The sequence below is a fragment of the Pinus tabuliformis genome, chromosome 5_1, assembly GCF_031772625.1.
Source record: "Pinus tabuliformis cultivar Carrire ecotype Pingquan chromosome 5_1, CPIR1, whole genome shotgun sequence".
NCBI classification, from domain to species: Eukaryota; Viridiplantae; Streptophyta; class Pinopsida; order Pinales; family Pinaceae; genus Pinus; species Pinus tabuliformis.
In genome coordinates, this window is record NC_142305.1 from 809,574,335 (window position 1) to 809,600,463 (window position 26,129).

General features: G+C 42.0%; 3 pseudogenes; 2 read left to right on the forward strand and 1 right to left on the reverse strand.

Moving 5' to 3' along the window:
- LOC149167394 (putative magnesium transporter NIPA4) overlaps positions 1-9,967 on the forward strand; it is a 38,424-nt pseudogene extending 28,457 nt beyond the window's left edge.
- Positions 1-26,129, reverse strand: part of LOC149167393 (uncharacterized) — an 83,274-nt pseudogene that overhangs the window by 31,988 nt on the left and 25,157 nt on the right.
- LOC149167395 (putative magnesium transporter NIPA4 pseudogene) lies at positions 16,072-17,801 on the forward strand (annotated as a pseudogene).

Here is a 26,129-nt window from a genome sequence, read left to right on the forward strand (position 1 = left end):
GACATTTGGTGGGAAGATGTGAAGTGGGTTAGAGACATCATGACAGATGACTTGAGTTGGCGAGAGTTCAAGAGTTTTTTTAGGAAGAAGTACTTGTGAGAAAGGTACTACGACAGTAATGCTAAGGAATTCTATGAGCTAAAGATGGGATCAATGATAGACGAAGCGTACACGACCAAGTTTCTGGAGCTATTGAGGTATGTATCGTATCTTACTAATGAGAAGGCTAAAGTTTAGAGATTTGTCAGTGGTTTTCCATTAGCATTTAAAGATCGTATTGAGTATGACGAGCCTCTGTCACTTCAGGAAGTCATTGGGAAACTGAAGCATTGCTATGAACAATCAAAGCGTAAGAATAATCTCAGCATGGATGGAAAGGAATGGACAAAGGTAAAGGTAAATGGCAGCCGAAGAGGACAAGGCCTTCACATGCAAATGAGAAAGAGATTGTGGCACCGCAAAAGAGATTTAATGTAGCTAGACGGGGACATGAGCTGCAACAACATCATAGAGGTGTTGGTATTGGTCAGTTGGAGTGTTGGACATGTGGCAAGGAACACCTTAAGAGAGGTTTTCCACAAAACCAGGGTGGTAGGTCTCATATATACATTGCACAAGAAGTGCAGATTGTTGGGGATGTAGGGCAAAGCATTCCTCATGGACAATAAACAGGTAGAACATCAAGCATCTATCATTGAGATGGACGGTAAGCTTTGTGATCAATTTATTTCTATTTTGATTGACCCTGGATCTAATTATAGCTTTGTTAGTCCTTACTTGGTGGATAAGTGTGGTTTGAGTAAGGAATTGCATGCAGAGTCTTGGTTAGTGCAGTTGGCTACAGGTACAAAGAAGCGAGTTCATCATTAGGTTAGAGCTTGTGCATTTGATTTAAATGGTATGCCTACCACAACACATTTGAATGTATTACCGTTGGGATCATACAGTATGTTGTTAGGCATGGATTGGTCATATCTTCATAGAACCAAGGTACGTTGTTATGACAAAACTATTGAATGTGTTGATGACAATGGAGAACCAAGAATCTTGCAGGGTAAGAAGAAAGCCACATCAGTTAGGATGGCGATAACTATGCAAGTAAAGCATAGCTACAGGAAAGGGTGTATGTTATTTGCAGTACACATTTATAGTGATAAGGGCAAGGAGGCTAAGGACGTAGATGTGTTCAACAAGTATCCAGTTTTACAGCAGTTCAAAGATGTATTTCCTGAGGACATTATAGATTTGCCACCTCAGAGGGAGGTAGAATTTTCTATTGAGTTAGTGCCAGGGGCAGCTCCAGCATCAAAAGCACCTTAGAGGATAAGCACACCTGAGTTGGTTGAGCTGAAGTTGCAGTTGAAGGAAATATTGGACAAGGGATACATTAGGCCAAGTGTATCACCATGGGGCATGTCAGTATTGTTCGTGAAGAAGAAATATGGTAATCTCATATTATGCATTGATTACAGGAAGTTGAACAAAGTGACTATCAAGAACAGATATTAGTTTCCGAGGATTAACGACTTGTTCAATCAGCTGAAGGGATAAACGGTGTTCTCAAAGATCGATCTGAGGTCCGAGTAACATCAAGTACACATCAAAGAATAGGCCATTTACAAGATTGTATTCAGGACCAGGTATGGGCATTATGAGTTTGTTATTATTCCATTTGGCTTAAATAATGCTCTAGCTACATTCATGTGATTGATGAATAGTGTGTTGTGTCCATATTTGGATAAGTTTGTTATTGTGTTCATTGATGATATACTAGTATATTCTAAAAATGGGGAAGAGCATGTCGAGCATTTAGCAGCAGTGTTGAGGATGTCGAGGGAGAATCAGTTGTATGCTAAGATCAACAAGTGTAGTTTCTTTCAGACTGAGGTACACTACTTGGGACATGTTGTCTCCAAGGAAGACATTGCAGTAGATCCATAGAAGATAAGGGCCATAATGGAGTGCGTAGCTCCTAAGAGTGTGGATGTGGTGAGATCTTTCATGGGTTTGGCAGGCTACTATAGGAGGTTCATCAAGAACTTCTTGCAGATTGCTCATCTGATCACATCATTGCAAAGGAAAGGTAAGAAGTTCGAATGGACTGATGAGTGCGAGGCTGGCTTTGAGCAACTTAAGCAATTGTTAACACATGCACCAGTGCTACAGATTGCAGATCTGGACAAAGAGTTTGTGGTATGTACATATGCTTGAAAGAGAGGGCTTGGTGGAGTCCTTATGCAGGATGGATAGGTAGTATGTTATGAGTCCCGAAAACTAAACGAGCACGAGCAGAACTACCCAACACATGATCTTGAGTTAGCAATGATCATACATGCATTGAAGATGTGGAGACACTATCTTCTTGGCAGGAGGTTTGTACTAATGAGTGATCATATTGGGTTGAGGTATTTGTTTGACCAGCTGAATTTGAACACCAAGCAGACTAGATGGTTGGCCACGATCAACGAGTTTGATTTCGAGATTAGGTACATCAAAGGTAAAGAGAATGGGTAACAGAGGCTCTCAGTAGATGGGTATAGGTACATCACTTGGCAGCTATGAGCTCCTATGGGACAGACTTACAGGATAGGATCCAGTAGGCAGGTCAACAGGATGTTAGGTATATGGAGATTGTGCACAAGTTGCAATAGGGTATTGGTACAGGTGCAGGTATAGGTGCATGTATAGGTATAAGTGCAAGTGTAGGTATATGTACAGGTGAAGGTGCACAAGGTATGTATTATTTTATTATAGCATATGGATTGGTCAGGTTCTGAGTCAGGTTATATGTATGGATAGCAGTGAGCTCAAGAAGATGATCTTGATGGAGTTTCATGCGAAACCTTATTTAGGTCACCCAGGCTACCAGAAGACACTGACAACAGTGAAGAGATGTTACTATTGGCCAAACATGAAGAGGGATGTAGCATAGTTCGTGGCTAGATGTTTCGCCTGTCAGTGAGTGAAAGTAGGGTGTAAACATCCAGGTGGACTACTACAGTTGATCGCGATTCTAGAGAGGAAATGGGGGGTTATTTCCATGGATTTCATCACACGGTTGCCTAAGACATTGAAGCAACACGATTCCATCATGGTCATTGTGGATAGGTTGACAAAAGTTACACATTTAATTACAGTGAAGTATACATCCTTAGCTAGCGATGTAGCACAGGTATTCATTAGAGATGTGGTCAGGTTGCATGGTGTTCCAAAGAAGATTGTGTCAGACAGGGATGCAAAGTTCACGTCCAAGTTTTGGAAGGAGCCATTTGCAAGTTTGGGCATAGAGTTGGCCTTTAGTACAACTTATCATCTGCAGGCAGATGGATAGATAGAAAGGGTCAACAGGATATTGAAGGACATGTTGAGGATGTATGTGATGCGTCAGCAGTGGAAGTGGGAAGAGTATCTCCCCTTAGTAGAGTTCGCATAAAACAATGATTATCAAGAGTCATTGAGGATGAGTCCTTTTGAGGCATTGTATGGGTGGAGTTGTAACACTCCTATAAGTTGGAGTGATTCGGTTAGCAGGGTTTTGATTGGACCATATATGTTGGCAGACATGGAACAGGAAATGCAAGTGATCAAGAATAATCTAAAGTCAACACATGATAGACATAAGAGTTATGCATATAGGAACAAGTTGTTCAAGGAGTTCCAGGTTGGGGAACAGGTGTACTTACGCATCAAATTGAAAAAGGGATCCTTGTGGATTGGATCATGTGTTAAGTTGGCATCACAGTTTTGTGAACCCTTCAGTATCATTGAGAGGATTGGGTCAGTAGCCTATTGACTTGCGTTGCCTCCGACAGTGAAAGTTCATGATGTTTCCATGTATATTTGCTTAAGAAGTATGTTAAGGACATTGGTAATGTGATTGACTGGTTTGTATTGCAGGTGGAACCAGATGGAGAATTTCAGTCAGAGCCTTAGTGTATATTGCGGAAAAAGGTGCTCATGCTCTGGAACTGAGCAAGCGAGCAAGTTAAAGTGCAGTGGAAACACTTTGGGCCCGATGAAGCTACATGGGAGATGGTGGATCATATGCGGGCTATGTATCCTTCCTTGTTTGTCGGTTGAGGCAAAGTAGCTTCGATACGGTGGTATGGCATATGCTTTATGATGGTTTGGTATATGCTATATGATGTTTGTTTTAATATATGCTTAGATATGGTGTTTAGTATATGTTTTGATATATGCTTTGGTATATGTTTTGATATATATTTTTGGTAATGTTGCTATATTTACATATGTATATGGATGTAAATACTGCCATGAGCTATGTTATAAAGCTCCACTATGCAGTATGGGTGTTATGTCATTATGACTATGTTGTCATGTTACTATGCTATCATGTGGTTATGTTATCATGATGTTATGATGTCATGTGGGTTGGTATTCAATAGGATGATCATTGTAAATATGTAATGAGCTGTGTTATAAAGCTCCATTATGCGGTATGTTATCATGTTGTCATGATGTTTTGTTTTGAGCATGTCTTTCATTGTAAATACTGCATCAAGCTGTGTTATAAAGCTCCATGAGCGGTATGTCTTCTCTCAGCAAGTTGTTGAGGTATATGTGTGATTGAACACTAAGGATGGTGTCCCCCAAGGGGGAGCCCTCTGTAACAGCCCTAGTGAAAATTCCATGTAATAAAAGTTAGAAACAATAACCACGATTTATGGGACACTTATTCCAAGCTAAATGTTGGGCAATACATCCTAGGGGGTGTTCATTTGGTTGTCTATGGCTAAGGCTTTGGAAACGAAAAATGGCATTTTTGGCACAATTATTTATAAAAATAATTGAAATTAGGAGAAAAAGGAGGTGAAAGGTCACAGGTTGCATGTGAGGAGGAAAATGAAGGAAAATAATGGAAAATGAAGAAAATAGAGACCTCATCCATAAAAAGGCTTCTGAGGATTAGTTGGTAACCTTTTGTCAGTGTAGTTTTGGAGCTCTCTCATTATTATCTCTCATTCTCTTACTCTTGGATACTTAGAGTATCTTGGAGCACTTTGGCATTGGAGCAAGAAAGGCAAAGAAGGCAAGAGGAAGTAAAGATCAAGCAGGGAAAGGCAGGATCAAGCAGCTACAACGTGCTTCATTGCAGGTATCAAATTGCATGTGTATTTTCCTTTCCAGCTTTGGCATGCATGTGGTTCTTTTCTACCATGGCATGGGTTTTTCTAGGTGTAACAATGTTTTCAACCTAGCCTTGCCATTTCCAGATAGCCATGGTGTGATGGGGTTCTCATGTTTTGGTTGAGCTGGGTTGCTGGATGGATTCGAAGCTGAGTGGGGTGGATCTTCGAATGATAGAGCACATGGCCTAGTGGTCCCTGAACTAGACTGTGGATCACAGTAAAGCCACTAGCCTAGTGACCCCTGAGCCAGACTGTGGGTTGCGGTAAAGCCATGATTATGTTGCCTTGGTGGGCCTAGGAATCCTTGCCAGTGAATGGCAAGATATACGGTAAATCCAAGAGGTGGTTTGCTCTCCATTGGGCCTAGTAATATCAGGCTTGGGATATGTGGTAAAGCTTGGAGAGTGGGTCTCAGTTTAGGGCCTAATGATTCAGGTTTGGATTGCAGTAAAGCTCAAGAGACTAGGAGACAAGAAAATTCCTCATGGTGTAGGTGGAGAAATTTGGTGGAGATCATGGTAATGCCTGTTATGATGTGTTCATTGTGTTGGCCTAGTGATCTGGGATGGATTATGGTAAAGCCTGGTTTTTGTTGATGAGGGTGAGGTGGTTTAGCCCCGGTATGCCCTAGTTGGTTCTTTTGGTTTGATTCACACATTCATGCTTGGAATATGGCACGGGGCTGATTGGTTGAAGAGAGACTTGGTTCAACCGTTCTATGGTCGGGTGGAACGTGGTAGTCCCATCTTCGGTTGGTTTATTGCATTCATTAATGAGAAATTCATTCCCTTGATTTCCACGTGAAAATGTATTGATGTATATGTGGCTTTCGATGGCTGATATGTTTATGGTAATTTTGTTCCTATTATGTTGGTTATATGTATATTTTATGATAACAACCATGTATGGCTCTCAGCATGTTTTTACTTGTAAATGAATGGATAGTGTATATATGGCCTAGTAGATGATTATGCAGCAAATAACATGAGGGAACAATGCTTCATAGCGATTCTCAGATAAGTATGAGATCCCTACACTTAATTATGTTGTTTACACCTGTAGGTTACATGTTGATGATATGTTTGACGAAATGCCTGGCATGGCTAGTAGGGGTCTGGTTATGGTCTTGTTCAACTTATTGTTTTTGCATCAATGTTTCCCTGTCTTTTTACTGACTTCAAGCTATCACTCCATTCTGGGCAATGGCCTGGGCTCTGGGCCTGAAAAAATGGCTTAAAGCTCGAGGTCGCTGGCATAGAACTGGCAATTTTGGTCTCTGGTTGCTGGCAGGCAAGCCTATGAGAGCAACTTTAGGTTGTTGGTCGCTCCTTTTCCCATAACATGAGAGAAACTATGGCCTAAGAGATCCAAAACACCAATGGGAGCCAGGGACACGTTGTTTGAGTGGCTGACATGTCCCATGAGGGTTATGTATGTTGGATGATTGTGTGTGATGTTTCTGTCAATTCCACTTCCTTAAGGTCACATAGGAGGTCGAATCTGATCATAGGAGCCTCTCGTCTCATGTTTACCCCGGTTGGCATGGTTGCTTGGGTGGATGTGGGAGGAGGGTGTTACATCACAGTAGGTTTCCCACTAGTCTTTGATATGGGGGCCGACTTTAAGAAGTGAAAAAGTAATATTTTCTCAATTGAAAAAGTCATGAACCGAAAAAATATCCTTCCAACAAATTTAACCATCTATTTACGGCGTCTACATCTATCTTGCCTTCAAATATGGGAATGTCGAAGTTGACTTGTACCTTAAAGGGAGTGGAGCCTCCAGAGTGGCTACTAGATGAAGATGTGTCGCCTATGGGTATCTGCCGAAGGATCTGGGCAAAGTTATCCATCATCGCGTTCCTCTGTCACTTAAGGGCTTCTTCGAGCAATATTTTGAAAGGATCTCCTGCCCCCTAGTCTTTCTTTTCTTCCACCATGGGAGGTCGTCATGGTTCACGGGGCTAGTCTTGTAAAGGTTCAACTAGTTTGAGCTCTAACTCCTTATATCCTGACCTCATTGGGGACATGCAAAGAAAAACAGAGAGAGCAGACCGCTCTAATACCACTGATCCATACTTATATAGGAATGCAACATAATACAGATACAAACATAAACACAAAGATGCAACATTTATAAAAATTCATTTCATTAATATCAAAGAACTAAAATATGCTTACATACAAAATGAAAATAAACTAGCTCTGGTGATGGTATCTTATCTCTGAGAAGAGATGTGGCAACGACATGCATTTGAACTATGTTACAATGAGGCTCAAGGGCCTTTTTATTATCAAACAACAAGGGAAAACCCTAAATAACCAAAACCCTAACCCCGGGAGATGGAACACCAATAGTTTGTGGGCCCCATTGGGGTTAGTTGGGTAGCCAACTTCCCGGGGTCGTAACATGGTCATATGATCTCTGTTTGGCGCGTACGATACCTTGTTGGAAAGATCTCTCCTAGTACGACAAGATTTGTCGCAGGCCCACTACAGACCTGTTGTAGCCGCTACAACACCACCCAAATTTTTTGGGCATATACAAAATTTTGGGCACCCCACTTCTTGCCCCGGGCTACTAGGGTTTCAATAAGGCCTTCAACCGGTTACTCTCCCCGTGACCCTTCCTAGCAAACCCTGTTGATGCACCCTCTCATGTTTCATACATTGCATCTTCACATCATGTTTTATCTTAGACATATGCCTTAGGATCACCTTAGGGTTTTGAAGGTCAGTAGCTCCATTGAAGCATTGAGAGTCTCCCATAATTTTGAAACTCACCTTTACATGATATGCATCACAATGAGTAGATGCCCTATATTTGGACAAGCATGCATTCAATTTAGCTTTCATTACGATTGATAATATTAGGGTTTGAGAGAAACCCTAGATTGTCAAGGGAGTGATCCCCTTCTTGTTGTTACATAATTCACATGCCTCTAAGGGTGCATCCTCATCAACATCACATGGCATCGTGGTGAGATTCATTTCATAACATTTTCCTCGGGTTCTTGGTAGATCCTTCACCTCAGCATGTTCATTAGGGTTTACGAGAATTACGTATTCGTCTTGCATCATGGTAACTCTAAAGGTATGTGATTGCAGGCCCAACCCTGTTTTAAATTAATCCTCACTCTCCAAGATGCTTATCATCTTCACCCTTATCATCTCACCTTGAAGCACGATCACATCAATAAATGTTAGGGTTTATGGGAATACTTTTGTCGATGACTTCGCGTTACTGTCACCCTCATTCCTTCAAAGCTCATTAGGGTTGAAGTATCATTGTCCTCATCATGCACATCCTTGAAACCCTAACTTTCCAAAATGAGAGTCACCTTCATGCTTCAACCTCGCCCTTATGACCCCATGCGTACACTCCCATTAACATCACATCCCATCGGATTTGCATCATTACAAGAACCTCCCTTGATATGTTAACGCCACCTTGGATGTTAGGTTAACTCATGTGTTAAGAAACTAGACAAACTGGTGTAAGAGGACCGAAATCCAAAGCATGACATTTTCGAAAGAGCATTGAGAATGCATTGATGCACCCTAGGCTTTGGTTCTAGTGAGTGGTGAAGAATTGTTATTATTATTATTATTATTATTATTATAGATATCATACAATAACACAGGTATTATTGTGTTATGTAGGGCTGTGAAGACAACACCTTCTATGTTATGCCAAAGCATAGTCAAAGGGCCACATCCCCTATACAAAGTAGTGCTTCCCCTTTGCGGTCGCACTATTGAAACATCACCTTTCAACCTTATGGCAGTCGTATGTTGTGGACATTACTTTTACCAAGAGCCCTCCTAAAGCACATACTTTGCCATTGCAATAACCAACCACACTTAAATTATGAACAAGGCATAAACGACAGGTTGATGTTGAAATGATATGGAGTCACATCAAGGGTCAAACCAAACTTCCTCAAAAACAAAATAGTGATTTCATGAATCCCTTTCGCAAAATAACGACACTCACTTGAATAGTTTTCATGCCTGGAGCACTGATGCGCCATCGATGAACGTTGGTGAAATGGGTTCATGGGATGATAGATTTGGAGGAAAAAGAGTTAGAGGCTAATCATAGTTGTATGAGCCACTTTGGCGAGCAGGAATGATTACCATGTCTCTTGGAGAGGTATCCAACTTCGTAGCTTACGCTTTCACTCCAGCTATTCTTCCGACTCCATTGAAGGCACTCGACATCATTGACATCGTAGTTCTTACACGTATTATTTAAGGGAGGCACTTCAATATTTGGCATTTTAGGTTGTGTTCCTTGTGTTATCGGCTCGACCACATTTGTTCTACTCACGCCCCAGGAAAGGGATAATGAGTTTGTCGAGGAAGTGTGTAACCTTGCTACTGACCCAACGTTTTGTTTTACGCATCCCTGTGATAGCCCAGGCTTATGTTCTTATTCTCCACTCTGTGCCATTTTATGGCCATATGCATGCTTTGATGTACATCGGCATTAGTTCTCTTGTGAGATCGCTTTCACTTAAGAATGTCAAAGTATTGTATATTCCTTTTAAGCTAGCTTTTCAAGGACCGACCTGCTAATATACCCACATACTTGATTCCTTGCCATGGTGGTTATTGCTTGTATTAGTGCCTAGGTAAATAATTTAAATGAAGCACATACATTTAACGTCGCAGTATATCCCATATTTTCTACGTGAAGTTCACATCCCTTACAACCCTGCGAGTATCATCATGTCTAAGGATTGGGATAGACAAAAATCATCTCAGTTTGTGATTGGAACATGTGGTTTTGTTACAATAGTTGTCTGGGTATGAAACCATGTCTCTGCATAAGTCATTGGTATCCTGGAAAGTTGTTAGGTCGCATCCCATGCCCTCAACACCTAACCATAATCTGTGACCCAACTTGAGTTGCGACCTAGCGACCCCTCCAAAAAATTGCGAAGTCGCACTAGGAAGACCCTCATCCATCAAGAATCTGCGACCTCAACTATAATGCGCCTGTGCAACCTTTTTTGTGGTAGACGAGTCACATAATCGCACTTGGGCAAGCCAATGTCCAGTCCGTCCCACCTTCTTCGGCAACTATGCGACCAAGAGACGTGGTTACACCACCACCTCACAACAAGTCGATTTGGAGGAAAAGGCACGATGCCAAGGTTCGCCAAAGGGGTGTTATGATGTTTTACACATCCATGAATAAAGAGGTGTTTTTCAAAAGATCGTAAAACATGAAATGCGTATATGGGGGTTGTTGTCAAACATGCATCTCATGACACATGCCAAAGCTTGAGTCTAGGGGATTTTGGTAGAAGAAACCCCATGTTGGCAACTAAATTCACTTCGTAGTATTTCCCATGGTCTCTATGGTGAAAAGAAAACACTGATAATCGTAGCCTGTATCCTGTTTCAATAGCATTAAAACCTGGGAGAAGGTAAGAGTTTGGTTGAGGCACATGAAACAACGCCCTTTGGGAGCATCAAATAATTGTAATGATGCAGTACAGGAGTTGAAAAGGTGTGATAGAAGGTTCGCATGGCAGTCGTGGCACAACACGGGCATACCATCAACACCTTACATATGAATCATAAGTAGTGGCAACAAAGTGCTGCAAGGGACCACTGATACATAGACGAAATAAGCATTTTCGTATCCCCAATGACAGAAAGGATCTTCTTCGTTATGATGTGACAACACCATCATGCGCTCGACACAACACACTGCATCTGTTTGGCGATGCTTGAAGCATCGAGAGAGTCAAGGCATGGGTCGAATTGTGCAGATTGCTAAGTCGCACTTCAGAGTCGCAACTAGATAGCTAGGGATGTGACCTAACCAAATTTGTGACTATGTGACCTCCCCTAAAGTTGTTAAGTCACATAATCGGAATTGAAAGAAGCCAGTAGCTGGTGCGACTTGTGCGATACCTCTTCGGGTCGCAAGGTGTGCCCGCTGAGATGGTCAGGAATGCGACCTGCTCAAGTGTGACTAGGCGACCTACACAAGTCGTTGTCTCAAGAAGCGGATAAAAGATGCGACCTCCACTAGGTGCGACTATGCCACCCCTTCTAGGATAGGAAAGTCACAAAAAGTGCCCAAAGGAGCTAACAGTTGTAATGTAACGAAAAGATCCTTTTTTCATCTTGTCAGTCTTGGTTCTCAAATGGTGGAGCAATTGCAACAATGCAACAATAACAGAGAAAACTCTAAAACCTATTGTAATCAAAAGCCATGGATTTGGACGAGTCTGGACGAGTCAGGTTAACGTATAAAGAGGGCACTACCCAAAGTTGGTGCATCCTAGTACGACAAGATTTGTCGCAGGCCCACTACAGACCTGTTGTAGCCGCTACAACACCACCCAAATGTTTTGGGCATATACAAAATTTTGGGCACCCCACTTCTTGCCCCGGGCTACTAGGGTTTCAATAAGGCCTTCAACCGGTTACTCTCCCCGTGACCCTTCCTAGCAAACCCTGTTGATGCACCCTCTCTTGTTTCATACATTGCATCTGCACATCATGTTTTATCTTAGACATATGCCTTAGGATCACCTTAGGGTTTTGAAGGTCAGTAGTTCCTGTTAGCGCTTGGAATTCACCTAGGCTGAGATAGACAAACTCTCAAGGCTACATCAAACCATTTCACCTCGTAGCTAGCCCTACGAGGTATGAGAAGGCTCTCTCGGGTCAGATTTGATAGATCTTATAATATAATAAGCTGACCAATTAGGATCAAAGATATTAGGCTAGTAAATTGATAAGGGGGGTTGATTTAAAGATTTTTTGGGTTTTTGGTGGCAATTGGAGGGAGTGCAATTTAGGGTGCGGGGATTGAGCTCAGTTTTTGCAGGTGGGTCTTTGGGGCAAGGTAGGAGTCTATGCTGATGCCTTTAACTGAAAGAGATGATCAGGGAAGAAAGAAAAGAGGCTAAAGAGGGCAAACAATGAATTCGAATCCTCTCTAGACAGTGGAAAACATAAATTTTAAACAAAATTGAAAGCTGAGCATGGCATGCATGAATTCAAACTTTATCACTTCTTTTGTTTAAATAGCAGCAAGAGATCAAGAAATGGAACACATAAACACACTTACAATAACAGTAGGAGACACACCATCAACATAATAATCCACAAGAATCCACAATGAAGTCTGCAAAACCCTGGCCTTCCTTTTCCTCAAATTGCAGAAAATACAAGTCAAAAATACAATAGCACTTCTCCCTCTAGAGTCCAACCATCAAAATGAGAAAGAGAAGGCATAATATAGAAGGTCAAACCTCTTTCCCCACCTCTAGGGGTCGAGCTCAGCTTCCTAGGAGCTGTTGCAACTAATTCTAAACTAAGAACTAGAAAATAGGCAGCCAAACAACTTGCCTCTATTACTTAGCTAACTCATCCATGCATTAATTATTCACTATTTACATCAAAGAAGCTTCTAGAAGAGTAAATAAAGATAAAACCTATCAAAGTGCCATGAAAATATTACATTCATCCATCATCTACAAGTAAAAATGGTCAACCATAGTCAAAACAGTGTTTTTTGACCGAAAATGGCAATTCTGGCAAATCTGGAAGTTCTGGTCGCGCCCCTTTGCAGCTACTTTTGAGTGGGTTCCACTGATCCAAATCAGGTGTAAGATGGCTCATTGGAAAGCTTGGCCTGTCTACTTTCCATCCCAAGTGGAATTTCTGAATTTGGTGTTGATTTGACCCCTCAAAAATCAATTCTCCCAAGGTCACTTTCTGCAACTCAAAAAGTGGGCAGAAAGTCATTTTTTTGATGTATTTTGAGCTTTTGGAGGCTCAAAACTCAAAATCAGGCTTCTCCCAAGTATTGGTAATTTTTCTTTTTGCATGCCCTTTCCAAAAATGCCAAGTTTTCAAAATTCCGAGCAGTCCTCCAAAATGGTCTCACCCGGGGTGAGACCAAACCGTGGGCAAAACCTGTAATTTCACCAAAAATTTGCAAAATGCTCCAAAATTCTCAAAATTTTCAGATTTTGATGCTAGATCAAGGCTAATGAGTACCATGATGAGTGAGGGATGCCCCAGCCAAGATACGGGTATTGTCCTTTTCTTTTTCCTCATGAGAGCCTCGTTCAACCGCCGTTGAAGGATCTTCATCCTTGCTTTGTAAACATGCATTCTGGCCCAATAATGTGTTTTCATGTTGCGTAGCAGCTCTTTGTCATGATTTGCCTTCTCTAAAAGCCTCTGCTGTGTCTCAACCTCCGTTGAAGAAGACCGGTCATCACCTTGCTCATTAGTCTCATTGGTTGACCTGATGTTATTGAGCAAGGTGGAATCAACAAGTCAAAATGACCGCTGCCCTGCCTGCAAAATGCTGTGAAGTATGTTGTTTTCAAGGGGAAAAAATCATGAGGGAAATGTTAGGGGAGGGAATTTAACATATAGGAAAGGGAAAAATATATATAAGCAGGGAATTTTGAAGGAAAACATCACATAATGCTAAACATGTCATTCCATCTCTCACCATTTGCAAATCAATACTTTATTTAGGGAAACTGTGTTATGATCACCAAGGGAAAGGACAATATAAATTTTCATGATGGAGGGAATGAGAGCATTGATGTCATGGGCATAGGGGGATAGGGCAGCATCACTTATGTACAAGTAACAGGCAGCTCATTTCATTTTGCTTTTGCATGTCCTTGAGGAGCATACTCTGTTTTTTATAACTTTTGGAATGGCCATTTGATGCTTTGGGAAACAGGGAGTTAGGGTGTTTGATTGCAAGAGGAAGGGAGAGGGGATTGCTGTGATTATGTTACAATGGAAGGGAGAGGGAATTGGTAACTTGGGAATTAGGGAAAAGAGAGGATATTAGGAATTAGGTTTAGGGGGACAATGAAACCCTTTTAATAATCACTGCCAACTAATTTTCGTAACAGCAATTCATTTAGGACAGTGGCAGCTTCATCATGCTTTTACCATGGGGAATTAGGGTTTCACTGTGTGCTTTGATCATAGGGAGGGACATTCAATTTGCATGAGGAGTTTTGCATGAAGGGAAATGCAATTGAATTAGGGTTTTAATATAGGGAATAGATAGGGAAAAACAGAGTTCTAGGAAAGGGAGATGATACCATGTTACTGCAAACTCTAACCACAGCAAGACTGCTTCTTTTGATAACTATGCAGCTGTACATTTAAATGAATTTTGTCATGACTTTATTCAGCTTTCAAGTCCTTGACATCATACAACAAGATGACATTTTCTTTATTTTTTTTTTTTTTTTTTTTTTTGAGGCTATGCAAAATGGAATATTTCACTGTTTTTACAATTTTTTGAGTGCATGCCTTGTCATCACTTTTCTATTTGTTTTTTTACAATGTTTTCTGTTCATTCTTTTGCTGTGCATTTGATATATAATTTGCGGTGTATACTAGTGTTTAGGTTTTGAGCATATAACATGGTAAAAAATTAGGGTTTGAAATGGTTTAGAAGGGGTTAGGGTTTCATAGGATTTAGGGGTAGGGTTGGTATGATTAATTTGCAAATGAGATCAATAAATATGACATGTTAACATATGTAATTTACATGGGAAAATGAAAGGAGGGACATAAGGGAAAAATTGCCTTGAAAACAAACAAACTGTCCATGCATATTGCTTGCAAAACATCAAGTCATTTAGCTTATTCTCTATTGATTCCTTGCATAAAATCATGAGCATTACCTTCCTTTGCAACCACAAAACCATCACACAACACGTGGAAGAGACATACCTCAACAAAATCGAGCAAATTTGAGGGAGATTTGGCGTTTGGGTGAGTTTTAAGGCGGGCAGACTTTTTGGTCGCGCACCTCCCCAGAATGGTCGCGCACACCTGTGGAATGGTCGCGCACCTTCCCAAGTGCTGAAACTTGCAGAAAATTGCCACGATTTGCCTCCTTTGCCTCTAGCACGAAATTTTGACTTTCATGTGCACAATAAGAGTGACTAGAGAGGGAAATTAGCTTTTATAGGTTCATTTAAAAAAAATTTAACTTTAGAACCCACTTTCTAATGTTTTGAACTTGCTTTTCTCTTTAACACTGTTTAGAGTCTTTTTGTCCTGAAATGAGCTCTCTTGATGCGTTTGACTCCATTCTTTTTGCAGTTTGACCGCCTGATGAACTGTAGCGAAGGAACCAGGGTTATTGTTTCTTTATTTTTTCAAATTTCCACATGGCCTTGGACTTAAAAACAGGGTTTTTAAACCCAAGGCATAAAATGAGCTATAGCTGAAGAAAATGATAATGAAACGTATGTACAAGACTCCTTCCGGCTTGCTGGGCACCTACTGACCATGACTCATGACCTTGAAATGATTTTGACTCAAAACCCTAGACCTAAGACCATGGGACCTCAAGACAAAAACAAGAACAAGCCTGACTCAATTACATTGTTGTATGACCTGATCCAGCAAAGCCAAGAAGGGGACCAAGACCAGCTCCTCCATTCAGTGTTATGGCATGCCTAGTGGGATGCAAAACTGACACTGATGAGACACCTATAAATGCATATGCAAAGAGTTATTGATCACTGATGGAGGGCTCAAGACCGACACTAACAGTTCCATTGAAGCATTGAGAGTCTCACATAATTTTGAAACTCACCTTTACATGATATGCATCACAATGAGTAGATGCCCTATATTTGGACAAGCATGCATTCAATTTAGCTTTCATTACGATTGATAATATTAGGGTTTGAGAGAAACCCTAGATTGTCAAGGGAGTGATCCCCTTCTTGTTGTTACATAATTCACATGCCTCTAAGGGTGCATCCTCATCAACATCACATGGCATCATGGTGAGAGTCACTTCATAACATTTTCCCCAGGTTCTTGGTAGATCCTTCACCTCAGCATGTTCATTAGGGTTTACGAGAATTACGTATTCGTCTTGCATCATGGTAACTCTAAAGGTATGTGATTGCAAGCCCAACCCTGTTTTAAATTAATCCTCACTCTCCAAGATGCTTATCATCTTCACCCTTATCATCTCACCTTGAAGCACGATCACATCAATAAATGTTAGGGCTTATGGGAATACTTTTGTCGATGACTTCGCGTTACTGTCACCCTCATTCCTTCAAAGCTCATTAGGGTTGAAGTATCATTGTCCTCATCATGCACATCCTTGAAACCCTAACTTGCCAAAATGAGAGTCACCTTCATGCTTCAACCTCGCCCTTATGACCCCATGCGTACACTCCCATTAACATCACATCCCACTGGATTTGCATCATTACAAGAACCTCCCTTGATATGTTAACGCCACCTTGGATGTTAGGTTAACTCATGTGTTCAGAAACTAGACAAACTGGTGTAAGAGGACCAAAATCCAAAGCATGAAATTTTTGAAAGAGCATTGAGAATGCATTGATGCACCCTAGGCTTTGGTTCTAGTGAGTCGTGAAGAATTGTTATTATTATTATTATTATTATTATAGATATCATACAATAACACGGGTATTATTGTGTTATGTAGGGCTGTGAAGACAACACCTTCTATGTTATGCCAAAGCATAGTCAAAGGGCCACATCCCCTATACAAAGGAGTGCTTCCCCTTTGCGGTCGCACTATTGAAACATCACCTTTCATCCTTATGGCAGTCGTATGTTGTGGACATTACTTTTACCAAGAGCCCTCCTAAAGCACATACTTTGCCATCGCAATAACCAACCACACTTAAATTATGAACAAGGCATAAACGACAGGTTGATGTTGAAATGATATGAAGTCACATCAAGGGTCAAACCAAACTTCCTCAAAAACATAATAGCGATTTCATGAATCCCTTTCGCAAAGTAAGGACACTCACTTGAATAGTTTTCATGCCTGGAGCAATGATGCGCCATCGATGAACGCTGGTGAAATGGGTTCATGGGATGATAGATTTGGAGGAAAAAGAGTAAGAGGCTAATCATAGTTGTATGAGCCACTTTGGCGAGCAGGAATGATTACCATGTCTCTTGGAGAGGTATCCAACTTCGCAGCTTACGCTTTCGCTCCAGCTATTCTTCCGACTCCATTGAAGGCACTCGACATCATTGACATCGCAGTTCTTACACATATTATTTAAGGGAGGCACTTCAATATTTGGCATTTTAGGTTGTGTTCCTTGTGTTATCGGCTCGACCACATTTGTTCTACTCACGCCCCAGGAAAGGGATAATGAGTTTGTCGAGGAAGTGTGTAACCTTGCTACTGACCCAACGTTTTGTTTTACGCATCCCTGTGATAGCCTGGGCTTATGTTCTTATTCTCCACTCTGTGCCATTTTATGGCCATATGCATGCTTTGATGTACATCGGCATTAGTTCTCTTGTGAGATCGCTTTCACTTAAGAATGTCAAAGTATTGTATATTCCTTTTAAGCTGGCTTTTCAAGGACCGACCTGCTAATATACCCACATACTTGATTCCTTGCCATGGTGGTTATTACTTGTATTAGTGCCTAGGTAAATCATTTAAATGAAGCACATACATTTAACGTCACAGTATATCCCATATTTTCCAGTTCACATCCCTTACAACCCTGCGAGTATCATCATGTCTAAGGATTGGGATAGACAAAATTCATCTCAGTTTGTGATTGAAACATGTGGTTTTGTTACAATAGTTGTATGGGTATGAAACCATGTCTCTGCATAAGTCATTGGTATCCTGGAAAGTTGCTAGGTCGCATCCCATGCCCTCAACACCTAACCATAATCTGTGACCCAACTTGAGTTGCGACCTAGCGACCCCTCCAAAAAATCGCGAAGTCGCACTAGGAAGACCCTCATCCATCAAGAATCTGCGACCTCAACTATAATGCGCCTGTGCAACCTTTTTTGTGGTAGACGAGTCACATAATCGCACTTGGGCAAGCCAATGTCCAGTCCGTCCCACCTTCTTCGGCAACTATGCGACCAAGAGACGTGGTTACACCACCACCTCACAACAAGTCGATTTGGAGGAAAAGGCACGATGCCAAGGTTCGCCAAAGGGGTGTTATGATGTTTTACACATCCATGAATGAAGAGATGTGTTTTTCAAAAGATCGTAAAACATGAAATGCGTATATGGGGGTTGTTGTCAAACATGCATCTCATGACACATGCCAAAGCTGGAGTCTAGGGGATTTTGGTAGAAGAAACCCCATGTTGGCAGCTAAATTCACTTCTTAGTATTTCCCATGGTCTCTATGGCGGAATGAAAACACTGATAATCGTAGCCTGTATCCTGTTTCAATAGCATTAAAACCTGGGAGAAGGTAAGAGTTTGGTTGAGGCACATGAAACAATGCCCTTTGGGAGTATCAAATAATTGTAATGCTGTAGTACAGGAGTTGAAAAGGTGTGATAGAAGGTTCGCATGGCAGTCATGGCACAACATGGGCATACCATCAACACCTTACATATGAATCATAAGTAGTGGCAACAAAGTGCTGCAAGGGACCACTGATACATAGACGAAATAAACATTTTCGTATCCCCAATGACAGAAAGGATCTTCTCCGTTATGATGTGACAACACCATCATGCGCTCGACACAACACACTGCATCTGTTTGGTGATGCTTGAAGCATCGAGAGAGTCAAGGCATGGGTTGAATTGTGCAGATCGCTAAGTCGCACTTCAGAGTCGCAACTAGATAGCTAGGGATGTGACCTAACCAAAGTTGTGACTATGTGACCTCCCCTAAAGTTGTTAAGTCACATAATTGCAATTGAAAGAAGCCAGTAGCTGGTGTGACTTGTGCGATACCTCTTCGGGTCGCAATGTGTGCCCGCTAAGATGGTCAGGAATGCGACCTGCTCAAGTGTGACTAGGCGACCTACACAAGTCGTTGTCTCAAGAATCGGATAAAAGATGCAACCTCCACTGGGTGCGACTACGCGACCCCTTCTAGGGTAAGAAAGTCACAAAAAGTGCCCAAAGGAGCTAACAGTTGTAATGTAACGAAAAGATCCTTTTTTCATATTGTCAGTCTTGGTTCTCAAATGGTGGAGCAATTGAAACAATGCAACAATAACAGAGAAAACTCTAAAACCTATTGTAATCAAAAGCCATGGATTTGGACGAGTCAGGTTAACATATAAAGAGGGCACTACCCAAAGTTGGTGCATCCCAATGATGAGACCCAAAAATGGGTAACTTATTAGGCTCATTTTGCATATTGTTCTCCATTTATCCACCATTCTTCATAGTTTATGTATGCTTTTGAAGTATGTTTATGTTAATTGAATGAATAAGAATAATCACATGACCATGAAGGTTAATACGTGTTTGTTGCAAATTTTTGGACAACTTTTGGACCAAGGTCAAGAATTTATGGACCATTTGACAACCAAATACGTGGGGACAAGGCTGAGGATTCGTAGGAAGGGTGTCTCCAACACTAAATGACCCCTTCCTCGAGTTCTCCACCATCAGCTCGAAGTTCAGCAGCCCACCAAAGTTGATTTCAAAAGGCAGCCGAGTAGCTTTTATGAAGTGGCTGAGTACTGCAGTTTTAAGCAGCCAAACCCCTTGAATTAAGGAGGACTGTTGGAGGTCCTTGTAGTGCATAAGTAGCAAGGTTTCCAGCCTTCGTAGGTGACTTGTTGAACATTTGTATTTCACACTATAGTGCTGCTTTGCTGTAACACATTTTGGACATGGTTGTTTTTTGAGTAATGGAAACCAGTTTTATTTTACATCAGTTATGAGCTTCTTTTAGGAGCCTGTAGCTCTTGGGATTGGGCCCAACCCAAGTGCCAGGTCTTCCTCTATGTACTGTTATATGTTTTTTTACTGTCTTCATAAAATAGTTTCTGTTAGTAGATTAAAATCTTGCTTGGTTCTCTAGGTCAGTTTTGATGATTGAAAAAGCTTTCATGTTTCAGAGTGATGTGATAGGTTGATAACAGAAAATATCTTCGAAAAAGGGCCATCAAGCAACCTTGGATCTCACCTCTTCCTCCTCGGGACCATGAGCTGAGACCACAGTGTCCTTGCTGCCACAAAAACATTGTTCTTGCTTCTTCATGCAATTGCTAATGTTAGTTTCTCATTTACAAAAGTTGATACCAGATGTGATTACATGCTTAAATTCATTCTTGCTTGGTTTTCATAAGTTATTTCACATGATTTTCTACCAAGGGATTGCTGTTCATCATGGTTGCTAGTTCCTAGGTCAAATTAGGTTAAAATAGCTAGATACTTGGTTTGCATGATCTTTGTTTGGTCAGTTTCAAGAAGTAGTGTGCAGAACACCTAAGAAACCTCCCTTCTTACCCTTCCTCCATCAGCGCAACCTGTTCCATCCCCTAACTTAGATTCTTGCCTTTCGTTTGCCACACTTTCTCACTTTGACCTAATTTCCATATTTTTGTGCAACATTGCTCTACCCCTCCTTGAACAAATCCAACCATCCTCATCACTTCTCAGCTTCATTTGCCTGGTTCTAAACCTCTTCAAACCCTCATCCAACCTCCATTTCCACTTCTCCACCTTTCTTCCACCATCAACACTCCAAAATCTCCTTTCGGAACATCCTGTAGAACCCCTGCAGACTTCCTGTAGAAGATCACGAGAGCAGTTTTTCGAGATCCGATCACTGTGAAACTCTCTGGAAGGGTGTTAGGGACCCCTTAGGCCCTCTTCTCACCTTCCCAACCTCCTACAAGTGCTCTCACCATTTCCTTCCATCAATCAACCTCTGCACAGCCAAAACAGTTAAGCACATGCATAATAATTCTACAAGATTACTCAAAAATAAAAAAAGACATTCCTTTTTAGATTTCACTGCAAGAGTAGCTTAGTCACATGCATTTTACATTTCTAGAAGTCAATGGCATCCATTTCCGCTGCTTTCATCTCTTTCCTTGTACCGGTAGGGTTAGTCTGTAAAGCTAGGGTTTGCATTCCTTTTCCACTTTCAGCTTCTTTTTGCAAGTAGACTAGCTTCCTTTGAGTTAGCTTTCTTCCATCACCATTAAAATCTTCTTCTAAGAGCTCATAGAAGTTGGCTTAAGCTCCTAGCGAACTTGTGCCAGCTGATCCAGTGACAGTTGCGGCAAGAGCTAGTACTTGCGCATATAGCACCGTCGCTTCCAAGTTTGTTACGAACTACCGGGTTGATAAAAGTAAAGAAGGGAGTCCCAGGAGTTGCAGCATTATTGTTGCAATACTGGAGCCCACCATCTTTTTGGCGCCGTTGCTGGGGAAGTGTCAGAGTATTGATGATTGCTGCTTTTCTTCTATTTTCTACTACAACCTTCTGCTAAGTAGTTTATTTCAGCAAGCGTAGAGTAGATTGGTTCATTTCCATTTTGCAATTTCATTTCAGCAAGCATAGATTAGATATTTCCCGCTTTCATAGATTAGCATTTCAATTCCGCAATTTCAATTCTGTAAGTGTAGCCTACAATTTCATTCCTGCAACTTCATTTTAGCAAAATAGACTAGTCCTTTCCTGCTTTCATTTCAATTCCGCATTTTCATTTCAGCAAGATAGATTTTACTTAGTTGGAGTTCAATCTATTTCAGTTTTGCAGGTACAAACAAAACAAAAACAAAAACAAAAGAAAACAAAAGAAAAAAACAAAAAACGCCAAAACTCCACCAAAAATATTCCATTTCATGCCTCGTAGGAATAGAGACATTACAGGGAAATTCTTACCCAACACCCCCACCACATCACCGAGTCACCCTTCTCTCTTCTTCGGTGGCAGTGATCCAGAAGAACCTATAGGTGAACCTCCAGAGATATACGAAGATCATATAACAGAAGAAGAGCAAGAAAACATTCCTCTTGAGACCATGGCTGAAAACAGAAACGGTAGAGAAGATGAGGAGAGAATAGAAGTTGCCTTTCCCATCCGAGAGACCAACGGGGACATGAAAATGAAAAACATAAGTCCCTCAGCCTTACCTCATTTCCATGGATTGACCACTGAAGACCATGCTACCTTCCTATTTGAGTTTGTTGTCCTTTGTCGAACTTATGACTATGCAGAAGACGAGCAAAAGTTGAAACTCTTTCCCTCTACCCTCAAGGATGCAGCATTACGCTGGTTCATGGGGTTACCTGGAAACAATATCACAACTTGGGCTCAGATGCAACAAGCCTTTAACAAGAAATACCGGGACTACTGTAGGTTAAAGGAAACGAAGGGAGAGATCTTTCGAATGACCATGGGAAGTGATGAGTCTTTAGAAGACTATGAAGAAAGGTTCCAACTTAGTTATAAAAGGGCCAGGTGCACACTGGACCCCGAATCTCTGAAGTTGGTCCTACTCCGAGGAGTCCCTAAAGACCTTCTAGATACCCTCCATCTGCTAGCTAGAGGAGACATCTACCAACTACCTTATGAGGACATAAAGACTGTGTTTAGAAACCACCCTAGGGCAGCACGGAAAAGAGGTAGGGGGAATCCACTTTTAGCTAGTGCCACCTTCTCCAAGCATGAGTTTGCAAATCAAATGGAAGACCTCAAAAGTGAGGTGAGACAGACCATTTCCATGCAACTGGATACCTTCCGAATCCAACAGAAGAAAGAGGAAGCTGAGAAGGCTTTGGCCATCTTTTGTCCGATACGTACAAGGAAGCATCCTAAGAATGAGTGTCCATTGCACTCAGTGGAGGTATGTTTCGTTTGTGAGGAAGACCACCCCACAAACTAGTGCCCAACCTTACCTAGACTTAAAGCCATGTACCAAGGGGCTGAAGGAGCCACTGAGCCACTCTACTTCCTTAACCAAAGGAGGCTGCATGGATCCAGACCTTACCAGCAGGGGATGCAAGGAACATCCCAAACTTATTACAACCCCAACCAATCTGCTCACATGCCTTCTTGGGGCCTCCCTGCTCATCCTTCCTGGTCCGTACCTCCCCCTTGGTCTTATCCATCTCAATACCATACTCAACCTGCTGCTCATTCGTTTCACTCTCATGTTCAGCCACAACCTCGGTGGAATGCACCTCAACCGGGGTGGAGGCCCCAATACAACTCTCCTCCCGCTCTTTTATCTCCACCCCCTACTCAACCACAACCATTACCTCCTACTCCTCCAAGACAACCCTAGATGCCTGCTCAACCGAACCCGCACCCCAACAATAGACAGGCTTAGCAGGTATACACTAGAGAGACGACATGCCCTACCTATGCTGTGGAGATTCAGGAGATCAACCTACGATCTGGAAAGGTCCTTCCAGATCGCCAAACTCCTCCCCTGGAGGATGAGGAAGGGAAACAGGAAAGTGAACCCAAAGCCATTCCACCCTTTCCTGAGAGACTAATAGTAGCCACGCAACCAAACCCAGAGGAGACTGAACTTTTGGGAGAACTTAAACAGTTGTGTGTGAAAATCCCACTTCTCCAGGCCATAAAAGATGTACCAATCTACAACAAATTGATCAAGGAGAAGTGTTTCAGGCACCCAGGCAGGCGCAAACCCCGACTATCAATGTCATAGGACAACTGTCCGATCTGATGTTGGGGCAAATAATCTATCCAAAAAAATTGGATCCTGGGAGTCCTGTAGTAGATGTCCACATCAATGGCACCATAATCCCCCACACCCTGATCGATCTAGGGGCTACCATCAATGTGATGACCAGGGACACTATGCTCAAACTCAACCTCCAGAGTTCCTTAAGAAAGACCTCGACAGTACTGCAGTTAGCAGACCGCTCCACCGTGACTCCCGAAGGGATTGTGGAGGATGTCTTGGTCTCTGTTGATTCTTGGGAGTACCCTGCGGACTTTTTGGTCCTTCAGCCAAAGGCAAACTCACTGGATACCCCCTCATTTTGGGAAGGCCTTGGTTAGCTACTATGGATGCTTACATCAGTTGTCGAGCTGGGAGCATGACCATCAAGAATGGGCCTATGTCCAAACAGCTAGTCCTATACCCTCCTACCCAACCTCTGCTAGAACATGACTTACCTCTCTAGTTGGAGGAGGAAGATGAGGATGAAGTCTACTTTGCACCAGTGTGCACAATGGAAGCCACCCGGGGAGGTCCTCAAACCGAAGATGACCTAATTGAGAATTTGATTCAAAATCCGCCTCCCGGTGTGCTGCCATTAGAGAAGTTGGTGGAAAGTACCCAAGCCCGCACTTTAGTGGACCTCTGTGTGGCTGATCCGACCTCTCCCAGAGTTAAGAATGTGGAATTTGGCCCTGAAAGAACCTTGAAGATCAGCTCATCCTTACCTCCCTCTCAAGAGAAGGAACTATGTAGCTTATTGAACCGCCATTGGGAGGCTTTTGCTTGGAGCTATATGGAGATGAAAGGAGTCCATCCGTCAGACTGTACCCATCACGTTTACATTAAAGAGGATTGTAAACCAGTTAGGCAGCCTCAGAGGAGAATGAATCCAGCCCTTAAGGACATTGTTAAAGAAGAATTGCAAAAGTTGTTGGATGCAGGATTCATCTACCCCATCTCGGACAGCGAATGGGTTTCTCCTCTGGTGCTTGTGCCCAAGAAAAATGGGAAGTGGAGAATCTGTGTAGATTATCGAGAACTTAACAAAGCCACCAAGAAGGATCATTTCCCTTTGCGTTTCTTAGATCAAGTGCTAGATGGGCTGGCAGGGAAGAAGTTCTTTTCTTTCCTAGATGGGTTCAGTGGGTATAATCAGATACAAATCAGCCCGGAAGACCAAGATAAGACCACCGTCACTTGTTCATGGGGTACCTTTGCCTACCAGGTCCTTCCCTTTGGGCTATGCAATGCTCCGGCCACTTTCCAAAGAGCAGTACTGAGCATATTTGCTGAGCTGGTTCATGATTCGGTGGAAATCTATATGGATGACTTTACTCCTTATGGGTCCAACTTCCAAGAAGCATTGACTAACCTGGGAAAAGTTTTAACCAAGTGTATTGAGATGAACCTATCCCTCAGTGCTGAAAAATGTGAATTCTTGATGACTGAAGGGATCGTGCTATGCCATACAATCTCTCATCAAGGATTATAGGTGGATCCTAACAAAATTGCTATCATCCAAAAGGTTCCACCTCCTCAGAAGGTAAGAGATGTCTGGAGTTTTCTAGGCTTAGCATGATACTATAGAAGATTCATCAAATATTTTAGTAAGCTAGCCTCACCATTTTTTGGTCTTTTGGGGAAAGATGTTGAGTTTAAATGGACTGACAACTTCCAAGAGGCTCTGGATGAGTTAAAAGATAAACTGGTAACTGCCCCAATCCTGAGAGGTCCAAACTGGGCCCTACCTTTCCACATCCACACTGATGCCTCGAACAAAGCCATAGGGGCAGCTTTAGGACAAATTGAAGAGAAGCTACCATATGCCATATACTTTGTCAGCAAAAACCTGTCCAAGGCAGAATTAAACTATACTGTTACCGAGAAAGAGCTCCTAGCTGTAGTCCATTCCCTAAATAAGTTCAGACACTACATCATTGGTTATCAAACATTTGTACACACTGATCATGTTGCGATAAGGTATTTGATGAATAAACCTAATGTGAATGCTCGTATCATTAGATGGTTACTTTTATTGCAGCAATTTGACTTAACCATTGTTGACAAGCCAGGAAAGGAAAATGTCGTTGCTGATTTTCTGTCTAGATTAGATTTGCCTGCAGATGAAGAAGGGACGGTGGATGACCAGATGCCAGATGAACACCTGTTTGCTATTTCAGTACTCTCTCCATGGTTTGCTGATATAGCGAACTACTTGGTCTCAGCACAGTTCCCTCCACACCTATCCTCGAAAGAAAAGAGCAGAATTGTGAGGAAAAGTGCCCCCTTTACTTGGATTGGGGGCAACTTGTTCAAACTCAGCCCAGATCAGATCCTGAGGTGTTGTGTTAGGGAGGAGGAAGTTTTTGACATTCTCCTCACTTGTCATGATGGACCCTATGGAGGCCACTTTGCAGCAAAAAGGACTGCCTTCAAAAGTCTACAGGCAGGCTACTATTGGCCCACTCTTCATCAAGATGTCAGAAGATACATCAGCCAA